This window comes from Montipora foliosa, chromosome 5, assembly GCF_036669935.1.
Source record: "Montipora foliosa isolate CH-2021 chromosome 5, ASM3666993v2, whole genome shotgun sequence".
Lineage (NCBI taxonomy): Eukaryota > Metazoa > Cnidaria > Anthozoa > Scleractinia > Acroporidae > Montipora > Montipora foliosa.
Genome location: NC_090873.1, coordinates 1,054,763 through 1,079,437, shown reverse-complemented (window position 1 = coordinate 1,079,437; position 24,675 = coordinate 1,054,763). Strand labels below are relative to the sequence as shown.

At 39.5% G+C, this 24,675-nt stretch overlaps 2 pseudogenes; one reads left to right on the top strand and one right to left on the bottom strand.

The window, feature by feature from the left end:
* Positions 1–1,007: 1,007 nt before the first annotated feature.
* On the bottom strand, positions 1,008–20,434 carry LOC138003305 (peptidyl-prolyl cis-trans isomerase-like; annotated as a pseudogene).
* LOC138004209 (uncharacterized) lies at positions 16,226–20,103 on the top strand (annotated as a pseudogene).
* Positions 20,435–24,675: the final 4,241 nt, after the last annotated feature.

Sequence of the window (24,675 nt, the reverse complement as noted above, 5' to 3'; positions counted from 1 at the left end):
CATCCATGAACTTGAAAAACATCAGGGCAACTTTTTTCAATATTACCCAAATGTAATCCACTCTACTCTTGTCCATTTGTGTCCATCCATCTCTTTCCTTTTGTTGTTCAACAGTTTCAACTGGTTATTTCCATGTTTCGTTCTACTTTTTGGACATTCTGGATGTTATGAAATTGTATCATTTTCCATGATGTAGCCCCTTTAAATTGTGTGACATTTCTCTTTAGTTTCTCAATCGAAACGTAATGGTTTTCTGGAATAAAAACAATTGAAAAAATTACATGTGTACAGAGTTTCCTTCCACATCCTTTAGCCTTTTAACAATCACAACTTTCACTTCCGGTGGGGTACAAAATTGTACTAGTAAGGAGACTGGGGATAGCAGAACTGATGTCAATACCAGAACGAAATTTTTCCAGGACCCAATTTTTTTTTTAAAAGATCCAGAAGTTGCCAAAACTCCTTCTGAGATGTGTTGTACTCGGTTGCAATAATGCAAAAGACAAAACGAAATTTCTATCAGTAAAATTCACTGTGTTCCTGTATTGATGTCACTGGCCTGCTATTCCCAGTCTCCTAGCCAGTGCGGTTTTGTGTCCCAAGGTTGAAAGGCACAGAAATTGAAAATCAGTATGGCATTTTTTGGTTGTTTATATCTCAGAAAACCATGATGTTTCAATTGAGTAAATAAATAAACACTTGTCATAATTATACACTTTAACTTAGCATTATCAACAAAATAAAAGAGAAATACAAGAGGTCAAAGGTTTGATACTTGACACGGACCCCATTCCAAATGATAGTTGCCATTTCCGATGCACGACACTACTTATTTAGATTCCCATTACTTATCTCTTTTTTAATGAATTTAATCCTTGATTTGATCCTTGGTTTATTTCCAGTTACTACCACCAAGTTTGAAAGGCACAATCAAGACACACTCTTACATACACGATAGAATTATGATAATTTTCTTGACCTTTTAATCATGGCACACACAAAAACACTTTTGCAAAGCAAAACAACATTTTATTTCCTCAATTCTACATTACATCAAGTAACAATGAAAAGCCTGATTGATGCTTGCTATCACCCCGTAAAGCTGTCCAACATCTTCAATCTTTACTGGTTTAGATGTCTTTCCGTGCTGACTTCCCACTCCCTCCATTTTACGGACCAACATCCATGCCTTCACCACTCGTCCGAACACAACATGCTTCCCATCCAACCATGTGGTCTTAGCAGTACAAATGAAGAATTGAGAGCCATTGGTGTTTTGGCCAGCATTGGCCATAGAGAGATCACCTAAATAAAGACTTAAAACAAACTGCATTTGACATGTCTACCATACTTATCAATCAGTGCAGAGTCAAGTTTATCTTGGCAAGAATTGGGACCTTGCATCAACCTCGCTATCAATCCTTTCCTTCCTCAGAGTGACACTCACATATTTTCTTCCATTGCCAGATTATTTTGGCTTATCAGTGGGGATCCAGGAGGCCCAAAGATTTACAGGCAACATCAGCCCCTCAAAAACTGTCCCCTTTAGAAAAACCCTTGCTTTCCCTACAGTGGCACTACACTCTTTTCTAATGATTTTACTCATCAAAGGGTGCTACTTCAGGGTGGCTTGGTGGTTACAAACCCCCCCCCCGCCTCCTGCAATCTGTTCTTACCCTTGAATTTGGCGAGTTATAGCACTGGAGCCCTACTTGGGGCCACTGTAAACTCAATTAACGAATTAACACAAATCAAGTCAAATATCTTGGGTTTTGAGGGGAGAAAACCATAGTACGGAGAAAAACCTCTTGGTGGTAATCAACCCGGGCCACATTGGTGGGATGAGAGTGCTCTCAACACTGGCGCCATCCCTGCACCCCAAACTGAATTGTTAAGTTGCTTTGAATTGGACTATAATCAGGAATTTAGAAGACTGAAAGCTTGATATGGTTTATGGGAATTGGCCATCTTTGTTTGAAAAGATAACCCAAGTGTAATGGACATACAACTCTAGGCCTACATTACCCCATCTCCTACCCCACTCAGGGACAATAATTATTTTAAAAGCACTATTTGATAAAACCGTATTATTGCACGCCACCAAACAACATTAATTTAACACATACAAATGGTCGGTTTCCAAACTTCACAACAAAGCTAAATAATTTACAATCAAGTTTAGGCCTAAATTATTAATCTCGCTTAGGTCTAATTACTCTTCAGCAGCGATATGCTATGAGATACTGGTACTTTTTTTGAGACATGCAGTGTCTTGATCTTCAGTGGCAAGGCATGCGCATAAAGAACAGATTCTTAGAGTAACATCCAGGTTCAACTCCAATCCACAGATATTACTTTTAATTTTCCAATTTCCTCTGCTACCACAAGTCCTTTGGGCAGATAGCCACGATAAGAGGATAACCTCTGGGTAGCCTCCTTTTCACTGAATTAAATGAATAAAGTTGGTAGCACTATTCAGGTTAATGCTAGTCTATAACCTAATTTTTTCTTGCTCTACTCCAACCCTTGTGCACGGACGAAACCCCTTTTTTCCCGCATAAATTGCCAAAAGGTAGCTTGGTTTTTGCCTAGTAACAGCGATGGAGCTCTCGCAACAGGTAAGCAATATTTCTCTGTTTGTCGGAGTCTCCGTTGCAGAACTAGAGTGTCGAAGGTTTCAACGAGTGAGATCAGTGATTTCTTTTGGAATTTACCTTATCTGTCGAAACAATTACAGCTGCTACCACAAGTCCTGTGAGGCAGATATCCACGATAGGTATAACCTCTGGTATCCTCCTGTTCACTGAATTAAATGAATACAGTTGGTATCACTATTCCGGGTGAAAATTTTTTTAAACCTATTTTTACAATCATTGGCTTTTTTGCTATCCTTACAAACATGTTACCGCACGGACACTTGAACCGTGAAAGGTCGAGACTTTTTTTCGCATTTTTTCCCAACACTGACCAAGCAGAAACGTCCCTGAAACACAATAACCTCAACATTCTTTTGTGACGTCCAAATCATAAAGCTGGCTTAAATTCTAAGCAAGTCATGAACTACAGACCAGCCAATTCCAGGGTTAAGAACGTTTCCTTGGGCAGAATTTCATTTTCGTACCTGATTGAATTGGAACGCACAATAGAATCCCGCCACCAACAATAATTTCAGGTCACTGGATCAATAATTGACTTGGCCTATATGGGCAAAAGGAAGAGCTTTACCTCAGATGTACATGGAAACAAATTCTTTATCCTCCACCACAGGTGGCTTAACAAAAAAATACTGCTGACACTGTACAGGTCAGAGTATATACGTCAATAAAGCCAGGCTGCTGCCTAACGGGCGCCCGGTCACCTGGGACGCCCTGGATGCGAGCGGGGTCGACCAAAGTTTTGTACAAGGAGCCCGATCGGGCGCCTCACTTTATCACAAAAGCAATTGACCCCAACTTCCTTGTACATTACATTCCTGTATCTGGACATAACACCGTGAAAGTTTTGATTTATTTGGCGAGTGTGTCAACGCGGGAAACGTGCAAAAAATATCCAAACGATTTCAACATAACGATGTCTTAACGACTTTACGTTTGAATTTAAGCAATTTAATTGCATGAAGACTGGGTCCAAGACGTGATTTCCAAATATGGGATTGGGAGTTACGGGCTGTCAGTTGAATATCGAAATTCGCGTGGTTATCAGTGGATCTCAGACCTAACCATTTGGAATGTCGGTCGTTACGTAGGAATTTACATGCCTATCCTGCGAGTGCTAGATGCGCGGATCTACAAGTTTTTGCCCGCGTGATCATGCTTGAAGCGTCTTAAAAAACGTGGTATGAGGTTTCACTTTGTAATGTGATGTCTTTACTTTGATCGAATAAAGATAGCTGCTATTGAAGGTTAAAATTTTGTTGATGCTAGTTATAAATAATTTTTTTTCGTGCTCCACGCCAACTTGTGCACGGACGAAACCCCTTTTTTTTTCCCGCGTAAATTGCCACAAGGTACTTGGTTTGGCCTAGTAACAGCGATGGAGCTCTTGCAACAGGTAAGCAATATTGCTCTGTTGTTCGCGTCTCCGTGCAGAACGAGAGTTTCGAATGTTTCACGAGTGAGATCAGTGATTCTCTTTGGAATTTACCTTATCTGTCGAAAACAATTAAAGATGCACTACTTATACTTCAGAAGACGTGAAGGTTTTAAAGATTTTCAGTTTGTTGAGTCCGCATCCAACAAGTATTTCCTATTTTCGCCAGTGAGGTGACCCAGGGTTTGATTCCTGTCGCTTGTGTCCAGCCAGGATGTAGCATGTAAACTAAGGTTACGTTTTCATCTGAATTAAACACCTTTTACTAAGAAACAGGTGTAAAGATCCATGTCCTGTATCGTTGTCCTACGAGTCATTATAACCGGGGAAAGATTGTAGTGAGGTTCAAATCGAAGTCAATTGAAGTCAATCGTGAAAATTTGTCTACAAACGTTTCTATAGGTATAGACTTCGTAGATTAATTTGCTCCCCCCGGGCTGAAATTAATTCCTAGATTTATATTTGCTTTTATGTGCAAATAATGCCCTAACATTTTGGCGTCAAGGGTCAAATATCTAACATGACCAATCTCTGGTTTAGAAACATAAGATTTGTCAGTGTTGAATGATGATTTCCGCAGTGAAAATACAAACCAAGATGTTTTGAATGCAAGAAAAATCTGAATTTGTTATAAAATGAGATAATTACTATAAAACAATGCAATTTTTAAAATCTTATTTGTAGACTACATGGATTTTTCAGAACAGAGTACTAGTTCAGATAGCTTTAAACATAAAATATCACAGCCTAAAAAAGTCTGAGAGAGTGAAGTCGCTTTGGTCCAATCTTGTTCACCTTGCAATGCATTCAAGCATTGGCAGGAAAAAGTTTGAGAACAAGACAGAGGACTGGGTTGAGAAACATTCCAAGGCTAAAACCTGGAGTTTCTTTAAAAGGTGGACAGTCAAAACACTGAAACTATATTTTTTTAACTTTAAATGTGACCCTCTTTGGGAAATCAGGCTTAATGAAAATTGCGTTGAGCCATTTTTCAGCGCAACGCATTTGGAAACGTTGAAATGCATTCAAAAACATTCTCAATGCATTCTGAAACGTTTCAATGTTCCCCATGGAAATAGAAAACGTTCCATACCATTGAAAAATCATTTCAAACATTCAGAAAACGTTTACAAACATTGATAAGCATCATTATTTTTTCGCTGCATTAGGATAAATCCAGTGTCAATGATGACTGATTGTCACGAGTAGAATTCGGGCCGTGTCCTTCTACAACTTAGCAGAATTACACGTAGTAGAGAGCTTTTTAAAAAAATTAAAATACCGAGAAAAATGAAGGGTTTGTGTTCGACGTTCACCTCTGCGTACTAATAGAAAGACAAGGGTGGAAATCTCGATTTCGGATCGCTCCAGCATCAAGCCGATTTTCACTGACAACTTACCATCGTACAGGTTTCAAATCACGCACCAATCAAGCTGAAATTCACAAACAATTCCCATCGCACAGGTTTCAAATCACGCACCAAGCAAGCTGAAACCCAGAGGTTTCCTTCACCATTATATCTGAAATCCGTCCAAAACTCGAAGCACTGGACCTCAATAAAATTTAAAAATCCAGCATTCGGAACTCCAAGGAAGCGTAGTTGGATTTTGGTGTGACAGCTTGCAGCCATCACGACGTTTGCTCCTCTGTGATTGGCCAATAAGAAATCATCATCCGATCAAGAGGAGCACATGGCGTGACGGCTGCAAGCATGATAAAGCAATCTAAAGCCGGTATACGAAATCCTACTACGCATCCTTGGAGCTCCCAATGCTGGAGTTTTCGATATTATTTGAGGTCGAGCGCTTTGAGTTTTGGACGGATTTCAAGCTGACATAACTACGCTAATAGGTAGAATGGACAATGAAGACTCCCAAAAACGAAAAGCAAAGATCGAAGACCAATCCTGCGCGAACGCAAATTATAAAATGTGACTGACTGATGCTGAACTTACCAAATTTAACTGAAAAATATTTGTTTAACCTAACCACGCCTGGAGTTTCTCGCGAGCTTGTTTGCCCCCTCGGCATCTTCACTGATGATACAAAATTCTTTTATCATATTTATAGCAAAGAGCTCTCTTATGAACACACCGCTTTGAATGTATCGTTACTTTGGCTTTGAAAACAACTTGAAATGCTACATTTCTTTGGATGAAAATAATAATTTGTTGTATTTTACTTTGCAACTACAGTAGCTATGGATGCACTGAATTAATGCTGTTATTGTCATCTTTGATAAAATAATCTACCTAAAATCGGAACTTTGTTTTCAAAATTTGGAAGTGGCGACGTATTGATTCTGAAGTCGCTCCAAAACGCGGTGTATTTCAATGTACGGACGGGCTGATGTTTAGAATTACCAAGTCATAGTGAAACGCCTTCGGGATTAAAATGTTTTGGAAACGTTGCCATGCGTTGAAAAACGTTGGAAAATTTTTATGAAACATTACACAAACTGCCAACGATCGATGGGAAACGTTGTAAGTGCATTACGAATCATTGGCGAACGTTGGAATGCACTGTAATACATTCAAAATGCGTTGAATGCATTCTAACGCAAATTTCATTAAGCCGGTTTTCCCAAAGAGGGCACAAATGACCAGTGACCCAAATCTTCTTCTGCGGGTTAAACTTTCATTTTCATTAATTTTGCTGTTTTTGATAAATAATAAGAAGTCATCGAGGAAGCCCTCTTACTGTAATACATTACATTCTTGAAGCTTAGTAGAGTCTTGAACTAAAAAAAATGTGAAACTGTATTAGTAAAATGAATTCTGAATTAAAATTGGCCATTCCAGCAAATTTCCATGACTATCACCTATCTTCAACATAAGATTTCCCGTCACAAGCGTCTGAGAATGCGCCAGCCGTGGTGTGTTGCATCAGTAGTATGAAGGAGGCTATTTTACTTGGGGGCACGGGGCACGGGGTGTGGGCGAAGGGGGGCAAGCTTCTAATCGGCGGAAAGACGAGTTTTGGAAGATCAACTGGAGTGCATCAGGAAAGGAACTGTTCTTCAATCACAGTCTTTGAACAAAAAACTTAACAAAACACCAACGTTTGTCACTGAAAATGTGAAAAGACGACCAGGGTTTCTAGTAGCTGTATGGCGGAGCGATGGCGGCGTTACGCTTTTTTCTGTATATTTTGGGTCGCTTATCTCCGAGCTGCACTGTAAACTCGGTAACGGGAATATTTTGAAATACTTGAAATAAGAATTCAAGTTATACTGTTTAGATTCTCAATTCTCGTGGGCATTCTCTTCATTTAAAAACAGAGTACATTTTTGTAATTCCATTTCCTTAAAGAATCATTTTAAACATACAAATGACACAGAGCACATTAATGTTTTAGAAAAAACTGAAATTTGAAGCAAGATTTTGTGAAAGACTTCCAAGATTACAATCAAATTCTGAGATCACGAGAGATCTTGCAGATTCTGCCGGGTCACACGTGACAATTCCATGTAAAAAGTAAATGCTGTTTCCAGAGCAATGTGTCTATCTCTAAAATAGCATATCACAAAAACGGTGAAGGCATATTTTTAACTGAAGAAAGCCTAGCTCTTAAAGTTAGCAAGATCTTCTCAGCATCGTTAAAGCCATCTGGGAAGAAACAATTCACTAAGATATGTGTTTGCATGACAAGGATGTGACACTGACAGAAATATATCTGAAATATCTCTCCCGCATTAGACTAAAATATACTCGTTATCCCTCTACGCTCAAATCCTCTTCAAATGCAGGGTTTCTGGTTTCCTAAATTCCATAGGTTTTTTGCTATCTTTCGGAGATGAAAGATCAAAGGAGAAAACGAACCAGCAAACCGGTTTTTCTCACCGCTTCACGATTTGCCATTTCGTCGCTCTAAGGCCTTTTCCAAACATGGTGCTAATGCCGTGTCAAACTCAAACGAATTTGGCTTGGCAGTGGCACGACGATGTCGCAGCAGCGGTTTCAAACGTCAAACCTAATACAGTCCGCGCCAACTACAAAAGACAAAACAAACCAGCCATCCAGCGTAATAGTATGCAAATAATGCAAAATACAATAATTAATTTATGAATTGAGTTTGGCGCAACAATAGCACACTGTTTGAAACCTAGTCGTGCCGAACCTAAGTCAGCCATGCTGCACTTAATGGTTTCAAACGGCATGCTACTGCCTTGCTTAAATTGAAATGACAATTTCATTTGAGTTCGGCACAGCAGTAGCACGACGTTTGGAACAGGCCTAAGAGAGAAAAAACCTCTGGCATCCAAGCGAAGTTCTAAACAGACACTTGTACTTTCGTTCATTTCCATTTCAAAGATCTTGAAATTATTTACCTTCAGAATTGTTTGGAAAAAAGGTGAAATTCATTCATATTTGACAACACTTACAAAGACTGTTAAGGCAATTCATGCAGAAGAACCAACTGATAATATAATTATGCACAGTTAATTCTTCTGATTCAAACGCAATGAAATGTGACACTTGTTTTTGAAACGTGATGAAACGTTGTTGTTTGAACGCATTTGGAACATGTTTGACACTGTTTGAAACGTGTTTAATTAAATTTGTTTGAAACACTGTTTTGAAACACGTTTGGGAAGAAATGGTCTAAGCATCCTTTTCATCTGGACAGCCACATTTTTCTTTATGCCCACAGTGAAAGCTAATGCAGTTATTTGTCCCCCATGAAATTTTGTAATTATTGTGCTTTTCAAGGACCAGAAAGGTCCACTGCATTCTTTTATGATCTAAAGTCACCTTCTTTCGTGAATTTCGTACAACTCTTTCTGACACCCAGAAAGCAGAAAAATGTACAGGCAATTGTCTTATTACTCGCCTGATTGGCTCCTTAAAAAATAAAAAGAAAGTCTAATGTTCACGGTTCAAGTGTCCGCGCTATAAAGACACTGAAATTAAGAATTAGCAAATGACAGTTTTATGGACACTTCTTTGGGCACAAAAAATTTTCAGGACTTTAAAAAAAAATGGGCCCCAGGACTCTATAAATATAACTTTGGACAAAAACTAATGTGTCAGAACTGAAGATTATGGTGATTAACTTTTTGAAGCCGATTTAAGAGCGGCATGGAAAACTCATACCTGGACTGTGTGCTTTAACGTGAAGTTCTCGTCGGCAAATTTTTCCCCCATAAATTGACTTGCCCTCCAGTCCCATTCCCCGTGTGAAGTCTCCAACCCTGTCAGGAATAACACCCAGATATGAGTATTTCACGTCCAAGAATAAACAAGGTCAGGGCTTTACCTAGTGACACGCTGCGGTACATTTAGCTGATAGTGATATCAATGATATATCATTGGTAACATACCAAACAACAATCGGACTTCAGAGTTGAGGGAATGAAAGTATGGCATTTTAATGCCATTTTTATAGAACACAAGTGCACCTAACCCCTAAATTCTTGTAGGCCATCAAAATGCTTGTTTTTCCTCATCACATAGCTGAAAAAATTGTAGCTGATTGTTATTTCCTTAATAATTTTCAGTGAATTTTCAAAATTCTGAAAAATAATATGCACCACTTTGGTTCACCACCAAGTTTGCAGGGTACAAGTCTAGCCTGCGACATCAACTGGAAAGCAATTTTCGCACAGAGGGCTGAGAGAGCAAAGTTCGTCTGATTATGCCCCATATGCACCACACCAAAACTCCTTAAAGTTAGTCGATTGACCATTTTGCAGTAGCCACGAAAGGAAAGGCTTATGAAACTTTATTACTTATCTCCTACTGAAATGCAAGGCTGCTGCCTAAGAAAAATTTCCAGGAGCCCTTCGGCCTTCTGACATTAAAAGTTAGTAGCCCGAATCATTTTTCAAGAGCCCAGAATTACCAATAATTAATTAAACCAGTGGTTTAATGACAATTATACAAAAGATGTAAATGTTCCACAGATGACTTACCAAAAACTGGTGTGTACCTTGTGACAGTAAACATAGTATTTATAAATGAAGTAAAAAAAAATAATCTCATACATTTCCAATTTGATAGCGATATTTCTCATGACATGGCCCATTGTTATAATCAAGTGAAGCAGCCTATGATCCTTGATAAATCAACAATGAAATGATATGGGAAATGGATCATATATGAACTGCAGATATGAAATCAAGTGAAGCTATGATCCTCGCAGTTATGATCACAATTTTTGCAACTGCGTAAAGAAGACTGAAAAATTCAGGACTGCCAACCAGAACCTCATTGGCTGTTGAAACAATGACTTCTTTCCTTCCAAGGTTGGCAAATTTGAATATCAAAAGAAAAGTAACGTCACTATTTGTAAACAAGAAGTATCGCTATTAAACTCTGTTTATCTTTAAGATCAAGGGAGATAGTAGTCAATTCTGAATCCTGTCCGTCACTGATCAACATTTCATGTTGGAATAGAAAAAGCAAATGTGTACTTCAGAAAATTACCGTATTTACCCATGTATAAGTCAACCCCCATTTTGAGGTTCATGGGACACTAATCTTGTATTCTTCGATTCTGGAAATGTGGATACACAAAAAATCAGGGCCTCAGGGCCTTCAGCATCTGTTGTATATGCGGGCATTTTGTCCTTGAGTTTTGAAAAAGTTCTCAGAAAATCGAACATGTAAACCTCAAACTAACCTGTTTCGTTGTTCAAGGATAAAGGGCTTTAGAGGATAAGCACAACATCATAGGAAACAGGAGTCAATCTTTGAAAATAACTTGGGAACGATGCGAAAATGTTCAAGGTTTAATTGGTCCTTGACTTATAATTTCTCAAATGACAAACAAACAAAACTCATAAACCAAACAATACGAAGTTTGTAAAAGCATTTAAGTCAGCCAGGTTTGTATAAAGAATAAAAAACATTCATTACCAACCAGCATTTTCACGCAACACAAGTGACGATGCTTGCACGCAAACACGAGGTATTGCGCCAGGTTACTAAGCCGTTGAACGATAGAGTTTTTATTTGAAGAAACAGAAATGCCTTTAAAGCTTTCCGCCTTTGGAAAACAAAAGATTCCAGTGTCTAGTTCATATTTGTGCTTGTGAGTATCTTCAACATTTAGAGTTGGACAATGCTTTTTCATTTCAACTGGAATTGCTTACATTCGTTTTGAAGTCTTTTGTCATTTATTTTGAAGTCTTTTGTCGGCTTTTGTCCACTGCATTCGTTATGCCCAAGACAACATTATTAAGTTAATTTTGAATAAATTACTTAGCTGGAACTTGGCTCAAAGTCTTTGACCTGTGTATAAGTTGAGGGCGATTTTTGGAGCTTCTTTTGAGGCCATAAAAGGTCGACTTATACACGGGTAAATACGGTATTTACCGCCTTGTGGTTTGTTTTTTAGTTTTTCGCTCGCACGTCTTACAAGTGCATAAAGCAAATAAGGCACCCCAGGCAACCGTTAGGCAGCAGCCTTGGAATGAGTTTTTAGATCTGATTTTATTCTTTGAAGTCATAACTGACACAGTTAATCCTTTCACTGCTGAACAGACCTAAACCGGCCATACTTGGTATTTTACTCTAACGCCAGACTATTTTACTCAGCCATGGGGAACCCCCAGGAGTCAAGGGGTTTAAGTTAGTTCTTCTGTTCTTCCTCAAGTCTTAGTTACTCACACTACCAGATATAACAGCATCTTTTTTTTCAAGGAAATGTTCAGGTAATACTGTTACTTTTCAGAGATCTTTTTTCAATAAAAAAAACAATCTGGAACACCTTAGCAAATGACCTTCAACTTTCTTGCACCCTACAGATCACAATTCAAATCCATTATGTATAAGTACCATAGACCTCTTTCATAATGGTGGCCAAATAAATTATTCTTTTGTTTTAATGCTAATAAGCCCTACTAGCCTCGCTACAAGAAGCAAATTTCAAAAGAATATTTGTTTCAAAACCAGGGCAGAAGGTCTATTTAAAATAAATACAAAAGAATGTAAAGTTGGTCGCCATTTATGAAAGTGGTCTATGCAGATAACATAACTACGACCCAATGGACCCACAATACTGGAAAACCATCTGTCCATCATGTAACATGTTGTGTAATGACTCTGCCTATCATCATTGTTGCATTGCACATTGATCCTTAACTAAATCACCAGATAGATGTAAAAGCATTAAGGCTATATGAAAATGCTTAATTAGACCGCAAGAAGATAAAATATCTGTGGCAGTCTTGAACTATGATTGCGGCAAACTAATCCACAGCCATTGAACAAGAAATTGCACCTGGAGCAAGTTGGTAAAAATCTGGTAAAAAGTTATAGCAACACTAGAAAGATTTCCCTTCAGTAAATATATATAAATTATTTTAATTCTGATCAGGATTGCTGCTCATTCACTGTGCTTCCTCCACAGCAAGAACACTTTAGGATATATATTTGTGTTAATTCTCTTTGCAACAACATAACATGAACTTACCTGGCACATAAAGCCAGGGATAATTCTGTGGAATTGACTTTGCTTAAAACCAAATCCCTTTTCACCAGTGCACAATGCACGGAAGTTTTCTGAAAATACAGTTAGCATCACATTAAGGAACACAACATAAATTCTTTAATGTTTCCCATTTAGGCATACCTTTCATTTTACCAAAGGTACATGCCTCCTCGTAATTTTGCCCCCCTACAAAGATCCTATGGGGTACAACTTGTTTTTACAACTTGTTGAATTTTCAAACCTCCAAATGGTTACAGAAGGTAATAATTGCTCCTTGAAGCGATAAATTATAGTAAGGAGAACACGGTTGAACCAATTTAAAAAGGTAACCTAAGTCATGTATAAAGTCATTGCTTGATCAGACTCTTATTGTTAAATGACACTCAGGAAGCATTTGTTCCCGAACAATCAATACAGAATTGATTTGCCACCAGATAGCAAAATTTGCCTAACAGGATGAATTAACTCTGAGGGATAAGACTGCAGCTCTAACAGACGAGGAAAAGACCCTGACTGATAAAAGTAACGGACGGATGAAGCTAACATTCTAACAGATGAAGATAATGTTCTAACCGTTTCATGAAACCATCTAACTGAAGACTAACTACTAACTGACTCTAAAGTTCTGTTCTGTTTTTTATTAGACGCTGTGTTTATTTCATCCTGGACATTCTTTATTGCATACTGGTTCACTGTACCCCGTTTGTTTGGATTCACTATCATGCAAGTTACCAACATAACAATTTTCATATTCTCCCTCAACCTAGAAAATTATGATAATATTCCCGCCATTTGGATAATTATTCAAATTCAATCATTACCAGGCAACCATGGAGTTGGTAAAGTAAAACAGCTGTCATTGTTTCGTTGATATTGTTAAACACTGTTTACATTCATTTAGCACCAATTCCCTCTGATTTAGCCCCAGTAAAAGCCCAGCGAAAGAGGTAGGATTCAATTTTTTTTTTTTTCAGTTCAATTAAACTATAACAACTCATCGTCCCAAGTTGTTTGTTCATTTTCGGAAACACTGCAGGAACGAGAACAGATTTAGAGCATCGACATGCAAATTCCTCATGGTGAAGATCAGTTAGCTGCAACAATATTTCAAAAGGTTTCATTTAAAAGAGAAGTGCTATTAAAATTTAATTGAGACTGCATTGTGCTTGTTTATTATCAAGTTGTCAGCAGAAGGCAATAATGCAGCTTTTTTTGCTGTTTTCACGAGCAAGAGGCAAAACGTCAAAGGGTTTTAGACCTGAAAAAAAAAAACCCCTTTGAATCGTTTTTAAAGGAAGATATTACTTTAAGAAACAATGTTTCTAAAAAACATGTTTCAACAGAATCTTCTGTCATCTTTGTTATGCTGTTTCTGAAAATTGCGTGGTTCCAGAAAATATAAAAGAACACATTCTATATTAACTATATTAATGCATTCTATATGGAAAAAAGTGTTCTTCCAAACACATTCCTCTCCATAAGAAATTTTGGAATTCCTTTTGTTTTCCCATAGCATTCCATTCGCCTTGGTGTTCCACGAATGCCTTCCCTGTAAGGTTACTTCTGACCGATAATGTAGTTCTGTCAAATCTTGTGACCTCTCACACGAAAAGGTACACAGCTAACCAACAGGTAGCTAGCAGTTTCTCTAACGGCTTTAATGGGTTTAAACTTTTTTCCAGTTTGTGCTGATTTTTCCAACGCCTTTTCACAATGCCAAAGTTTTTAACGGTTCTTCATGATTTCCAACACTTTTCAACACTTACAATGCTCTTGAAGAATGTTTTCAATGCTTTCTGAACAAGGAACTGAACATCTTTAGTTTAGGTAACCAGCAGAGTGATATTGGAGAGGGAGTAGGAAAGGACAATATAAAAACAAAATATTAAGTCAATAAGAGCACAACCGCCTACAGCACTGCTAAAAAATTCTATCGTCCCAGGTCAAAATGAAACTCGAATTTCACCTCTCCATCATCGCACCACGTCAATTTCTCAGCTGTAATTTTCATACTGGGCAAATCATTATTCAACGACGTTTGGCGTTGACATGGGAAAGGCCAATCTGAAATCATAACAAAATAACACCAGTGGCCGAGGTGCAAGAGCTCAAACATCTGTAGCACAGCTAGACAATTCCAATGCCTCAAGTCCAAACAAAATCAAACTTTACTCTTCATCTCAATTGTTTTACAGTATATTCATGTCAATCATCGCAACGTATCCATTTCTCCACATACTTGCTATTCCTAATTCACTGAAAGGAAATTTCGTTCACCATTCATCATAAACTTTTATCTGTTTATATCACGCTCTTTGAATTGTCAACACTGTTCAGTTATGTAGTAAAATAAAGCTCTACGAGCACTTTCATCGGCCAAACCTGCTTATCAAGTCTGCAAAAGTAAACATGCATGCAACAAAGTTGTAACTTTTTCCACAAGTTGGCAAACATCTGGCTTTCAAGCGATCCGCTTGAAATTTTGCATGATTTTTGGCATTACATAACCCCACAATACCTCCACTAAGAAAAAACAGTTGAGGAGCCTTGCTCCTTCTTCACTTTTTTTCAGCCAGTCCTGGATCTCCTCTGTGAACAATGGAACCCGTGGTCTTTCTAAGATAGTACGTGTCACTAGAGGTGCATGTTTGTCCAGAATCCCTCTTAATGTATCGTTGTAACAGGCTGCTTGATCATTCAAGTCATCAGGGGGATTCATGCATAAATCAGAGGCAGCTACATCCGATTGGAAGACCCTCAAGTCGAAAGATCCTATACAACACCGACCTCACTGCCAAAGGTGGTCTATTGGAGTTGACAGTGAAGTGCACAGCACCATGGTCTGACGTGAGGCGATCAACAGAAGGGTGTGCCCCAAATGATGTTGTTGGATTGGCCAGAGATGACTAGATCCAGGGTGTGGCCATGGATATGAATTGGATCTTTTACATGTTGCGAGCGAGACCAACAGACTAACAGATCCATAAGCTTTAAAGCATCTTTATTGTTGAGAACATCCATGTGGATAATGAAATCGCCTAACACCAATAGATCTTGGTTGCACAATAATTTTGTTTGAACATACTCTGCAAACTCATCAAAAAATGAAGCTGTGGCGGCTCTATATTCCTCACAATAAGGTAACCTGTATACAATAACAATATGAATATTGTGATCTGGAGATTCGGCAGACCATTCCGAGAAATCAAACGAGTTGCATTCGCCACCCTCCAGGATTTCTACGGATAACGAGTTACGGTGCAGTAAGGCAGTACCTCCACATCTACGGCCAACTCGGGGATGGTCCAAGAGTTTATAGCCACCAGGGCATGATTAGTTTCTAACAGCATCGTCATTCACGTTAAGCCATGTTTCGGTTAAAGTGTAAAAGTCAAAGCTGCTGTCCACCACATAATCATTCAATAAAGACGCAAATGTTAAACTCTGTCCTGAAGTAGAGAGATCATGCAGATCAGATAAATAATTGCTGGAAATTATGTTCTGAGGACCAGGGTTGACCTCTATGTCGCCTTCTTATAAAATTATTCTTGTCGTAGCCACTGTACTCGGACAATAAAGAACACTTGCCGTAAATCTCCGGAGACTTGCGCTGTGTCTCACTCAAGTGGAATCTCAAATCCCAAATACAGCATTTTCCATGGCCAAAAGGCCGAGTTTGACTGCATACAAATATGGAACAATGCCGTTATTTCACCATCCTCGAGGACCAAACCAGGAAACAGGGAGTTGTACAGCAAGAACCACGCACATTAGAGTAACAGTAATTTGCATAAACACATACCATCAAGCTCATCATCTGATCCAAACAAGACATGAGAATCTTTTTCTCTATAATTTGAATCATGATGTGTGATCTCTGCTAATGAAGATCTCACGGGGCAGTGGAAACAAACAAATGCATCTCAACAGTTGCGACTACTTTTGAAGAGATCAAAGATGTATTCTTGATTTTTTTATTTTGATTGCGGGCTTTTCGAGAACATTACAATTATCGAAACCAATTCAACTGAAAAAAGGACATGCAAAACTATGTTTTGCACGATCGAGCTGATCAATTAACCCCGACGCCCACACTGGCCTAAACCAGCCAGACCTAGTATTTTACTCTGTCTGCCAGACAATATTACTCATCAATGGGGAAACCCCAGGAGTCAAGAGTCAAGAGTCAAGAGTCAAGAGGAATGTGGAAAGACGAATTTTTGCCTAGCACTAGGCGAGAAATCAAGACAGAGATACAAGCGCTGAAATGAAGCATCAAAGTGGGGATCGAAAGATGCAATGTGTGGTTCCAGAAAATATCCATACCCCCACCACGGAAGATCATTGGAAATTCCGTGGGAGAGAGGGGGTTAAAGGGCAGTATTTTCCGAGAGGTGGGGGGTTTTCGTGGGAAGCTACTTTTCCAAAGGGTCACAAACCAAAAAAAGCCCTGCAAAGTTCCAAAGGTCAAAAAATGAAGCTTCATAAGAAATACAAGGAGGTCACAGATTTACTCCGAAGACAAACAGGACGAGTTAGCAGAAACGACTCGTAAACACGAAGAGATTCTTTACCAAATGGAATGCTCACTGGATAAAAAGCAGCAGTACTTGTGAAGGGACTGTCTGGAAGTTACTGGTGTCCCAATTAAGTCTCTTGACAACTCGAAACAGATTGTCAAAAGAAATTGGTTCTCTTATTGGAGTAGAGATTAAAGACAGTGACATTGCTGTAGCTCACAGGCTTCCTGATTCACAGAAAGTAAAAAATAGTTTGATAGTCAAATTTCTCCGAAGAGAGAAGAGGGATGAAGTATACAAGAAATGAAAGAACTTGGTTGGAAAAAACACCAGTCACTTACCTTCAGTTACAGAGACGAACAATCCTGGAAATAGTAAGATCTACATTAGCGAGTCTTTGACTAATTACTGAAAAAGGTTCTTCTGGGAATAAAAGAATGCAAGTGGAGGAACAACGTTAAATATTTGTGGACCAGTAATGGCAAGATCATGTTGAAAGTGAATGAAACGTCTCCCACTCAAGCTTTTATAACTCATGAGGAATTTAAGGATTATCTTGACCAGATAAGTAATAGATAGTGATTTAATTAAGTTATGTATTGATCAAGGAGTCTCTGAATATACAATTAATTCGATCTCATTAATACACTTCAACTGTTACCTTTCTATAATTTAGATGATAGGGAATTCATCTTTGTCAATTGTATCTGGTCTAGAATATTTCATGAGGCAATGGAGTCTGATTTCTATAATCTACTACCTAACCCAGGTAAAAATGATGAGGCAGACCCTGATTGATCCTATGTTTATCAACCCACAGTCTGACTACTATAGTATATCTAAGATGAATGTTTTAAATTTCACAAAACATTAGCCGTCAAGAGAATAAAGACAACAACAACAGTTCTGATCAACGTGTCACAAATAGTTGCTTTACTTTGAAGCTACGCATATTCATGAGAACAGTTATTATAGCCGTTCTCCAGCAGCTTCATTTCTGTCCTTCCAGCATTAACCTTCCCATTATTGCTTGAGGTGTTGTTAAAGATTTACAACAGTGTTTTGCAAAGCAAGTAACGCGGTGGCCTGTGAAACCACACAACTTCTCACTTGATCGTCTCCTGTTGCTTGAGTTGCTTGAATGGCAAACAAAGGTTGCAACCGAAAACTCAACATTTTTTCTTTCCCTCATGAATAACCAGAGCCATTCTCATGAGTGCCTGTTATTTTGAACGTCGGCTTGAGGAAAGCAAACAACTTCCAATTCTGTTCACACAAGTCACTACCACTTAAGAACGACTCCTTAACTTGTGAGAACGACTTCCCTTTCCGTTCTCACAAAGAATTCACCACTACTTCACGCATCAGAACAACTAGTCATTAGGAACATTTTCGCATGAGAGGTCACAAATGTTGCATGAAACTGCTGTTGTCAATCATCTCAACAAATTAAAGGATGCAATTTTCCAAAATTTCGGGTAAAAATTAAATGAAACGGCACCTTTTTCTGGAAAGATTTTCAAAATTTGCGGACAACCTTTTTTGTCTTCCCGTAAAGTGGAAATTCTAATATTCTATTACAAGGTCGCGCCAAGGCCATGATATTCATCTGCGTTGGAAATAACTTAACTTACAACTCACAACAATCACTGTGATCATGTTTAGTTTATATTTTCGAATCTGGGAACCCGGGAAACAAACATTCGCTCTGAAACATACACAAAAGCTCATGCGAATTATACAACAGACACCTGAAGAGACGCGAAACATTTTGGACAGTAGAGTAATAATTTCTTTAAACTGAAAAAGAGGACATTCATAAACAAAATGAATATTAAAGATACAAAACACACGAGGGATTATTGAGCGACCATGCAAAATTTTAAGGCCGGTTTACACAGTACGATTGTCGGCCTGATTTATCGGCCGACGGGCGTCGGAGTGCAAATCCTGCGTGTATTTTGGACAGCCGATGAACGACCAATTCATGGAAATGAAAATTGTTTGGTCCAATTCAAAGAATCAGTTGCCGTGCAGCAGATTTTTTGAAGTTGGGCCGACATATATGAATTGATAGCCTGTGTCCAGCGAGCGAATGAAAATGCTCTCAATCTGATACATGCATCTGTAGTTCAGTTTTTAACAACTATAATACACAATACTATACCACTTTACACGCAGACGACAATGATGCCTCCTCGGCATTTTCTGTAAAAAATCCCTGGGGGGGGGGGGGGGAGGCAACCATACATGCCATTCACATGCAAGTATGTGGCCGGGTATTCTTCACTTTTAGATTATTTCTTTTAATGTGGTCTTTTAGGTGGTCTACCTTTGCATGGGGTCTATGACTTTCTTCTAGACTATCCCTATGGTTATGTTGTTTATTGTCATTGAACCACCAGAAATAAATAAATAAATAAATAAATAAATGTGATTGGGTAAATTGCCGTAAAACCAGTTTAAGCAAGCTTGTTGCTTATGTTATACCCAAAGAACAATTGATCGTTGTGGCACATGGGTCACTTGACACATGACATCTTAGTAGCGGTAAAATTTATCAACTTTATCACAATTTCTCGAGAGTCCGTAACACTATTTTGGATCATGCACCGAGGTCATATTTTAATGAAGAAAAAAAGAGTATGAATTTAATACTTTCATATACATAAACAAGCTTCTGTTTATGAAGACATTTGCTTACAAGGAGGAAGCCTTCATAAGTGATCAAGTGGGGCGACTTATTAAGTTATACAGGATTAAAGGTGGGGCGACTTCACTGTTATGCTAAATCTATGGTTAGGAAACGTGTGAACAGTGACCTCCCACTTTAAACGCTATTCCTAGACCAAAATATTTGTATGTTTGAGAGTTTTTCGAAGACGGCATATTCCTCGCAATGCAAATATTGGACGAACTTTCTGCAAAATGTGAATGTAAAAGTACTGAGCTGTATCGAGTGCAGTTTGCAATACACAGTACAACTTAATACGCTCAAGCAAGCCCTATCTAAGCTTATTGTTTTCAAACTTAACTTCAAAGCGCTGTGAAAAATAATGCATACCTGCCGTCTTTGGGACAACATCGGCCCTCAGCTGTGTAGGAAGGGAAAAAAAAGTGTTGAAACGAAGATACAGAATAGCGAACAAACGTCAAGAATATCTCATGCGCGATCTTACACTCACTTCAAATATAATGCGTCCGGTAGATTGGCCACCGATGGAGATATCGAAAAAAACTTTTGGTTTCGCCATTGCCGTGCTCGCCAAACGACAAAATGAGAAAATAAGCCTACCCAGCCTCAATTAATTTAGGTAAGAAGTGATGCAGAATCCGTACGATCAGCACGTGTGTCAAATAAGCAGCCTTGGAAAAGTGTGGGCCACCCCAAATAAAATACAGAATGAGTGTGTTTTCATTGGTGCAGAGAAAAGCGCCTGTCAATCAATCAATAAATTAACTTTCTTGCGTGAGTGTGTTGGGGAGAGGTGGGAGGGGAGGGGTGGGGGAGGTATGTGGTAATCAATTCTCGGTTTTCACATGACGTCACGACCGCCATGTTGGTGCCCAAAACAAAGGAAAGGCGGCCATGTTGGTGCCCCGACCAAATCCTCCGGGAATAGGCAATTTTCACGATGGCGTCATTTGACTACAACTACCACAATTCAGTTTGTTTTTCTTTTCATATTTAAATTTTGTATTCCCAGTGGGGTAAAAATAACAATAACTCTAATTAACATGACACAAGCGAAACCTGAAGGATTCTGGTACTTGTAGTCATATGGCGTCATCATGCAAATGTCCTATTTAACTCTATTATTATGCAAACGCTTCCTTTTGTTTTCGTTGAAAAACATGGCTGTTGATCACGTGAGTGAAAACCAGCAATAGCCTAAAAGCAGGCTCTTTTGAAACCTGCGATCAGGCGTACTTTTCTTTTGAGAGGGCGCGAAAAGGTACGCCTGATACAATGGTTCTTTACCATTTACAACAAATTGCCGGAAATTTCCTTGGTAATTTCCATCGGGTGAAAAACGTATTCCATTTAACCAGGAGCCCATCACCCTGATTTAACTCAAGCCCGCTCGCCGCCTCGTTCCTTGCCCCACACCACGGCTGGATCACTGGCTGCCTTCCCCTGGTTCTCCCGACATGACTGCATTGACTCAAGCCTTCAAGGAATATATATTGACATGCAAATAAACTTTGACTGTGGAATCATCATCGCAGGTGATTTCAATAAATTAAACATCACTCGTATCAAAAATGGCTTTGGTCTGAAGCAAATCGTCCAGTTTCGACTCGCGGGCAAAGCAAATTGGATCTAGTGCTTCAGCGAGTGCTTAAAAAGAGTCAAGAATGCTTACCATTTAGCCAAATAATCCGGATGGAGTGATCGTTGCATAAAGGTAAGCGATTTTCTGAATTTAATGCCCAACCGGATGAGAATGGTGCTTACCACTTCATCCCGCATATTTTACTCGATCTCGTGAGAAAGGGCCTGGAAATGGAAGAATTCTCGCAAATGGTAAGAGCATTTTGCGAATTCCGTTCCGGAACGGCAAAAAAAAGACTACCTCTGGAGGTTGTCCACAATTTCCGAAAAGATTTTCCGGAAAATTGCCTTTCCATTTGACCTCAAACCGAAATTTCCGGATTTTTTGGGTAAATGGTAAGCACCCTTCAATTGGCCTCGCTCTATGATGCCCCTAAGAAGCTTCCCCCGGCCTTTTGGGCTTTCTGATCACTATTGTGTGACGGTCCATCCTGATCGACGTCAAGGCTAGATCTTCCAAGTCAAAAGGTTTCTTTGAAATCTAGAGACCTTAAACCAACAAATCGCCTAGCCATGCGGAAGTTGATGTTAAAGCACTCGTTAATGGAAGACTCGTGTAAAGAGAAGGTAGAGATGCTGGAGACGATAATTAAAACTGGTATGGAGATCTTGCTTCCTGTGAAAACTAAGCCCATATTACTAAACGAACCTCCTTGGATGAATAACCAACTCACAACACTTATCCAGGATCGACAAAAAGCTCTCTCCTGTGGTGATGTAACACTCTTTCATCAATTGAAGAATCGCGCATGTCAACCGGTTACGTAGATCGTGTCGCGCCAAATACTACGAAGCTACAGTGAAACATCTGGAAGACTGTAAACCTAAGGTCTGGTGGAACGAGGGTAAGAAGATAAGTGGGATGTCTGCCGCTTCTCGCGAAAATCCCGCGACGGTCCTTCAACGTATTGAAGTTAACAACTAATTTAAATCTGTGTCCAGTTGGAGTAACATGGAAGCGCTTGCAAACACCATAAACAAGGCCTTCCTAGATACATGTACTATGAGCGGCTTTACACCCTTGTCGCCAGCTAACACACCAGCTAACATGCCAACAAGAAGTGAGATCGAAACTGTTGCTGTATCTATAGATTCTGTTTTCAAGTATCTGGCATCGCTTAATCCAACGAAAGCCATGCACTGGTCCCGACTACGGTCCCGACGACGATCCCGACAACATCCCTTCTTGGCTCCTTAATTAATTAAAGAAAACGCTGACCTGCTAGCCCCTGTTGTTACGGACGTCCTAAACTCCTCCTTCAAGGAGTGCTGTGTGCCGCTGTCATGGAAGCAAGCCACTGTTGTGCCTATACCTAAGTTAAAACTTGTTTACGAAATTAATAAACACTTGCGTCCAATATGATTGACACCTATCTTGTCTAAGTTGACTGAGGAGTTAGTGGTAGACCTCTTTGTGAAACCGGCTGTGCTGCGTAAAGTTGACCCACGTCAGTTTGGAACCATCCCCGACTCATGTACTACTCAGGCTCTAATTAGTATGCTGCATTCATGGAATAGATCGACCAATGAAAATGGTGCGACAGTTAGAGTGGTTCTGTTACACTTCAGCTGAGGCCTTTGATTTAATTGACCACCACATTTTGGTCCAAAAACTTCAGCTGTTCGACCTTCCTGCTGTTATTGTTGCGTGGATTACGGACTTTCTGACTTGTCGCAAGCAACGTGTTAAGCTTGGGAATGATTGTTACTCAGAGTGGGGTGCTGTGCCGCCTGGTCTTCCACAGGGGACAAAGCTTGGTCCCTGGTTGTTTCTTAAAGAATAAATGCTGTAATTGCATTGTGACTAAACTTATCATGATTCACCACTTAAATGTCCAAAAATGTTGATCTGTGGAAATACGTGGATTATACGACTATTTCAGAGTGTGTACCGAGAGACAACAATAAAAGCAAGGTGACACACGCTGACACCAACCCGGTGTGGCCAACACATCACGCATACGCACAACCATTTCACCCGGCCAATTAGGAGCCATGGACAGCTGTTTCGGCCTTTTGGGCCTCATCAGCACGGCGTAGCTAACATACCAGGCGGGTGTGTTTAGCACCCCTTTAACTGGCAGCTTCACATGCCAAAGATGTGATAAGCTGGGTTGGGAACAGCAAAACTGTTCTCCCACGGCAAGCGTGTGGGAAGGAGGATCACATTAAGAGATCGGTGTGTCACGTAAATTAAAAACAACAATAAAAGCAAGGTGCTAAACACACCCGCTTGGTATTTTAGCTACGCCATGCTGATGAGGCCCAAAAGGCCGAAACAGCTGTCCATGGCTGCTAATTGACCATGTGATTTGGTTGTGCGCATGCGTGATGTGTTGGCCACACCGGGTTGGTGTTAGCGTGTGTCACCTCGCTTTTATAGTTTTGTACCGAGAGACCAGCCCCGGCAGGTTTCTTTTGCAGGTCACAGGTCACAGGTCAATGCTTTACTAATACAGAAAGCATCCTAAACAGTCATAAAAGCTAGCCTTAGGCCTAATTAGGCCTAAAGAAAAGTTTTTAGGAGTAAAGTTAGCTACTATGAATGTTTAGGATGCTTTCTGTATAAGTAAAACAATGATCTGTGACCTGTAAAAGAAACCTGCCGGACCAGCCCAGTTCCATCCAGTCAGCTGTGGACTATCTAGATGCGCTGCAGAGGAGAAGTTTCAATTGAACGAATCTAAATGTAAAGAACTCAGAATATGCTTCAGCCGTGCAAACAGTAATCAAATTCTGCCTATCATAATTAAAAACAAACCAATCAAGTCTATCGGAAGTGCTAAGATTCTTGGTCTACATGTTTCATGCGATCTCAAGTGGAATGTACATGTGGATGAAGTAATTAAGAAGGCCAGGAAACGCCTCTACTGTCTTGTTCAACTGAAACGCTCAGGACTGGAGCCTCGTGAACTAACACAATTTTTCTGTCCCTACATTCGCCCAATATTGGAGAACAGCTGCCCAGTATTCCATAACAGTTTGCCTGCTTACCTTTCGCATGACCTGAAAGCCAGTCAAAAGCGCGCAATGCGCATTATCTACTCTCCCTGCTCATACCAAGAGGCCCTTGTAAAGGCCGAGCTTCCATTACTAAAAGATCGTCGACAAGAACTGACAAGCAAGCTTTTCAAGGAGATCCTAGAAAAAGACGACCACAGACTTCATGAACTCTTGCCTGAACTAAACAACAACTCAGTAAATGTTTGGAGAAAGCGCAAGTTCCACATTAAGTATAACACTAATAGGTTTAGGGACAGTTTCATTTTATCCAATGCTTTGAAGTTATAGCTG